This window comes from Loxodonta africana, chromosome 11 (assembly GCF_030014295.1).
Source record: "Loxodonta africana isolate mLoxAfr1 chromosome 11, mLoxAfr1.hap2, whole genome shotgun sequence".
NCBI lineage: Eukaryota > Metazoa > Chordata > Mammalia > Proboscidea > Elephantidae > Loxodonta > Loxodonta africana.
Window position 1 is genome coordinate 4,589,577 of NC_087352.1, and position 6,000 is coordinate 4,595,576.

The window sequence follows — 6,000 nt, forward strand, 5'->3', positions numbered from 1 at the left end:
CACTCTTGTCGCCCCTGACTCTGGATTCGAGCTTGGGCAGGCACCATATCTTACTATGGGGCCCAATAGGGCTGAAAAAGCTGGGGAGGGATCCCAGTCCATGGGTGTGTACCTCAAATGTTTTATTGGGGCCTATGTTGCTGAGCACCAGGATGAGGAAGTCATGAGGAAGACATGGTCGCTGCCCTTGCAGTGATCACTCATGGCCAAGAGTCCTGTCCCCATGAGAGGGAGGAGAGAGACAGAGAGTTCGGGCTAAGAAATCCAAGACATTTTCAGAGAAACTCTCCAAGTTATATCCTCCAAGCCACAAAGGAGACCTGTGAGGCCATCTGGACTGGGATCGACATCTAGACTATCAGCTCTGTGATGACGGAGATAGGATGGCGTTCTACCTTCTGTCCTCGCATCTGGACAGACTTGGGCACACTGGCATGCTTAAATGGGTGTATGCTGAAAACTGAATGAATGTGCGTTTGAGACAAGGATCTCTTCTGGGCTCCCACAGCCCTATCTGCTCCCCATCACAGCACTTACTACTTCGGTTTGTCATTGCCTTCTGCATCTGCTTGATAACCCCTGCCCATTCCCTGCAAGAGTGGGAGTTTTTTGAGGTAATACAGGGAGTGGATGCATCTCAGAAGACAGCACAGGGTCTGATACAGAGTAGATATTAATATAACTGTTTGATGAAAAAAAAATTTTTTTTTTTTTTTGATGAAGGAGTGATTATTTCCCTGACTAGACAGTGACACCTTTCGGGACAGACAGGTACTGTTCAAATTAATCTCTGAAGCTCTCACAGAACATCTGTGATAATACCATCCTAGGCTGCCTCTCAGCCCCACAAATAAGAACAGCTTTGGGGTTGGAGAATTGCTCTGTTCTCCTCAAGCCAATGCCATACTGGCATGCCATTACATTGACTGTCAGACTCAGACATAAAGAGGAGACACAGTGAGAATTGCTCACACATTGTAAAGGTGCTTTGAGTTTTTATTTAAAAATAAAATTCACAGAGAATGTCTTCCCCTCTGCCCACAAGTCACCTATGGTTTCATCAATCCTGCTAGAGCCCAGGCTAGGGTAAAGTCCGTAAGACACTGTAGGATGTCACGGTGAGGACCTCACACAGTCCAACCATCTACATGTTTTCCATGGGAAGGTGGTGCCTAAAAGTGTAGTTAAGTTGGTCATCTATGTTTCTATTTCTCTGCTGAGATTCCCCCCATTTGTTCATTCATTATGCATATACTTTCCTTTAAGTCATTGAACTTATTTAATAGCTGTTTTAAAAACCATCTGCTAATTGCAACTTCTGGGTATTTTGGGTAGTTTCTGTTGACTTTTTTCCACCCCAAGTATTAGGCACAGTTTCCTGCTTCTTCACAAGTTTAGTGATTTTTTTTTTTTTTAATTTGGATACTGGCTGTTGCTAATGGCATGTTGGAAAGATTCAGAACTCTGTTTTTTTCCTCTAAAGAGGGATCTTTGTTCTAGTGGGCATTTAAGTTGGCTGAACTCAAACTCCAAACTCTGTCTCCACTGTTGTCAGCAGCAGCTGAAATCTCTGCTCAGTTTTTCAGCTACCAGCTATTGCTTTTTCTCTGAGTTCCATGGGGTCTCTCCTGTGCATGTGTTGTTTAATAATCAGTCAAAAATTTGGACTGACTTTAAGTGCAGATTTTGAGACTCAGTCCCTCCTGCAGCTCCCTCCCATTCAGGACTTCGTCTACTTTGCCATACCCAAACTTTGTCATTTGACACCTTAAGCTAGATACAACTAAAAATACAATAAAAAATGGAATTCTAAAAAAAAAAATATGATCCCATTTAAAACAGACACAAAAGGATAAAAAAGCTAGGAATAACCTTAACAAAGGATGTATAAGACCTAGCATTTCCTCATGTGTCTGTTAGCTGCCTGAATGTCTTCTTTGGTGAAGTGTCTGTTCGTACCCTTTGCCCATTTTTAAACTGGGTTATTTTGTCTTTTTGTTGTTGAGGTGTTGCAGTATCTTGTAGATTTTAGAGATTAGACCCTTATCGGGTATGTCATAGCCAAAATTTTTTCCCAGTCTGCAGATTGTCTTTTTACTCTTCTGGTGAAGTCTTTTGATGAGCATAAGGGACTGATTTTTAGGAGCTCCCAGTTATCTGGTTTATCTTCTTGAAGAAAAAATTTAATTTTACTGAAGGATACAAAAGAAGTCATGAAGAAATCAGTGGAGTATTCAAAGTTCCCGAATAACAACGCTCAACATCACAGAGAAGCAATACTAACTTTAAATTTATAAATTAATATGATCTTAACAGAAATGAAAACAAGTACTTATTTCTGAACACAATAAGTTGATTTGAAGTTTACATGGGAACACAGTCCAGCAAGAAAAGGTAGGAAAGCTCTAAAAAAAGAAACGCTAAAGGGAACTTGCATTACCAGATATTAAAATCATATAACAAAGCCTCACTCATTCAAACAGCACACAAAAAGTCAAATCATGGAAGAGAATAGCTCATAAATAGACCCAAACACAATTTAATATATGATAAAGTAGGATTCCAAATATAAATCAATGGGGAAAAAGATGGACTATTTAGTAACTGGTTGATGAAAGTGAAGAGGACTCGAAGCAGCTCCTGATGAAGATCAAAGACTAGAGCTTTCAGTATGGTTTACACCTCAACATAAAAAAGCAAAAAATCCTCACAACTGGACCGATGAGCAACATCCTGATACATGCTGAAAATATTGAAGTTGTCAAGGATTTCATTTTACTTGGCTTCTCAGTCAATGCTTGTGGAAGCATCACTCAAGACATCAAATGATGCATTGCATTGGGGAAATCTGCTGCAAAAACCTCTTTAAAGTGTTAAAAAGCAAAGATGTCACTTTGAGGAGGAAGGTGTGTCTGACCCAAGCCGTGGTATTTCAATTGCCTCATATGCATGTGAAAGCTGGACAATGAATAAGGAAGTCCAAAGACACCAATTCTGATGTCTTTGGTTTATGGTGTTGGTGAAGGATATTGAATATACCATAGACTGCCAGAAGAATGAAGAAATCTGTCTTGGAAGAAGTACGCCAGGATGACAAGACTTTGTCTCATGAGCTTTGGACATGTTATCATGAGACACCAGTCCCTGGAGAAAGGCATCATGCTTGGTAGGGCAGAGGGTCAGCAAAGAAGAGGAAGACCCTCAGTTAGATGGATTGACACAGTGGCTGCAACAATGGGCTCAAACACAGCAACAATTGTGAGGGTGGTGCAGGACCGGGCAGTGTTTTGTTCTGTTGTACATGGGTTGCTATGAGTTGGAACCAACTTGATGGAACCTAACAACAACAGCATAACATTTAGTAACTGGTGTTGGGACAACTGGGTAGCTGTCTAACAAAACTCAGTTTGGATCTTTACAGTATATATCAGGATAAATCCCAAATTGGTCAATGATTTAAATGGGAAAACATGAAACTAAAAATATTGCAGTGCAATGGGTTTCTCTTATATATGGTCTTTCTGTCCTTGAGTTTATAATTCTGCCAAAAGTGATTGGTTAGGCCACAGTCTTGCAAGTTATTAGTCAGTATACTATGCATATAGGGTGCATAAACCCACCCAATAGGATGGTTTTACAAACTGGTCGATTGCTATGCAAGTTGAGTGATTGTGGTCTACCGAGATCAGTTAGCCCGTGGGCTGGCTAGGAGGGCCATGCCTTGAAATTGAATATAAAGGCCAATCCCACAGAGGTTGAGGTGGACCTCACTACCGTCAAGAAGAAAAGCCTGGAGAGTGGAGGGAAGGAGTGTGCTGTCTCATTAGGGGGAGAGCAATTAGGAGTATATAGCAAGGTGTATATAAATTTTTGTATGAGAGACTGAATTGATTTGTAAACTTTCACTTAAAGCACAATAAAAATTAAAAAAAAAAAAAAAGAAAACCCTGGAGCAGGTGTAACCTTTGGACCCCAGGGCCCCTGTGTTGGGAACCTCCTAGATCCAGGAGGAAGACAGCTGTAACACTGGAGACGGCATGAGACAGTGAGAAACGGCAGCAACTACAGCAGAGCCCAGTGACAGGGAGATGGTGGCAGCAGTATGACTGGCAAGAATCACGGAACCAGAAGACAGCCGTGATGGGTTTTCCAGCCTACGGAGTGAGAAAGGGCTGAATGCCTTTGGTCAGGAGGCTTGCTGGTGGAGTGGGATGCCTTTGGGCACTTGTCAGCAAAGCTAAAAGAGCTGTAACACTTGCCCAAGAAGGGCAGAGGCCCAGAGAAGGGCCTGTCGGCTGGCACAGCCAAGAGAAGGGCCCTCTGCCTGTGGGCATGGCCAAAAGAAAGGCCTGCCTGTGGGCACGGTTGAGAAGAAGCTGAGGGCTGTCTTGGCCAGAAGCTGTCCTGATTGAAGAACTGTATCCTGTCTCCTGAGTTGTATCCTGTTACTTTCAAGTCGATCCTAATCTAGAGTTGTAGCCTGTTACTTCCCTAATAAACCACATAATTGTGAGTATGGTCTGCGAGTTCTGTGTGGCCACTGCAACAAATTATCAGACACGGCAGAGAAGTAGAGACTGCCATGGGGGAATGGGGTGGCGGCAGGCAGCTGGTGTCAGAGATGGTGAAAAAGCTGGAGAGTGGAGGTGTGTCTGACCTCCACCTTACAGGAGTCAGCTTTGACGTGATCCTGATTCTCATCTCTCTTCCTGGCTGTAGACAGGCTCCAATGCTAGTAGATTACAAACACGCTGAAAGAAAACGTGGCAGAATTGCTTTATAACCTTGGAACGGAAAAACCAGAAAATCAAACCCATTGTCGTCAGTCAACTCTGACTCATAGCGACCGTATGGCACAGAGTAGAGCTGCCCCATAGAGTTTCCAAGGAGCACCTGGTGGATTCGAACTGCCGACATTTTGGTTAGCAGCTGCAGCACTGTACCGCTATGCCACCAGGGTTTCCTCTAGGACCCTATAGGCCTTTCTAAATATATCTCAATACCCAGAAGCCATAAAATGTAGAAATGGACTGCGTAAAAAAAAAAAACCTTTTTCATTACAAGAAACATAATAGTCAAAGACAAATAACAAAGTGGAAAACAAACAAAACAAACTCTGCAACTCATATCAGAGACAAATGGCAAAGATAATACATGAAGAGCTCCTGGAAATCAATAAGATGACTGACAATTCAATAGGAAAAAGTATATGAACACAGATCGTTCACGGGGAAGGAAATCAATATTAGACAAAATCAAAGGATATCCAACTGCACTCATTAGTAAGAGAAATTAAAATTAGACTGTGAGATTTTTACCTGTCAGATTGGCAATATTCCAATATTTGAGAATATAGTGCACTGGCTAGGCTGTGAGGCAACAGACACTCACACCCTCTGTGGATGAAAGTGCGAACCAGTAAAACACCAATGTTGGGCAACTGGACAATAGCTATCAAAATTACAAGCGCATGTACGCTTTGACCCACTGGATCCACTCACTGGAGTCCCCGGGTGGTGAACATAGTTAATGTGCTTGGCTGCTAACCCAAAGGTTGGAGGCTCCAGCCACCCAGAGGCACCTCAGACAAAGGCCTGGAGATCTACTTCTGAAAAATGAGCCATCGAAAACCCTATGGAACACAGTTCTACTCTGACACACGTGGGTTGCCATGAATTGAAGTTGACTCGACTGGAATTAATCCTGTGGATTTTCTTGCATATGTTTTATATGTACAAAGTCATCTGCTGCCATTTTGTAACAGAAAAAAAGGAAAAACCCAAATGTCTATCAATAAGTAACTGGTCAAATATATTTTGGTATATCCATAGAATGGAATACCACACCTTTGTAAAAGATAATTAGCGAGCTTTCTATGTATGGATTGAGAAAGTTCTCTAAGTTAGAATGTTAAGTATAAAACCAAAGTATAAGCTACTGTATATATATATATATATTTTCTGTAAAAAGGGAGGAAATAACTTGTATTCATATTTTAAT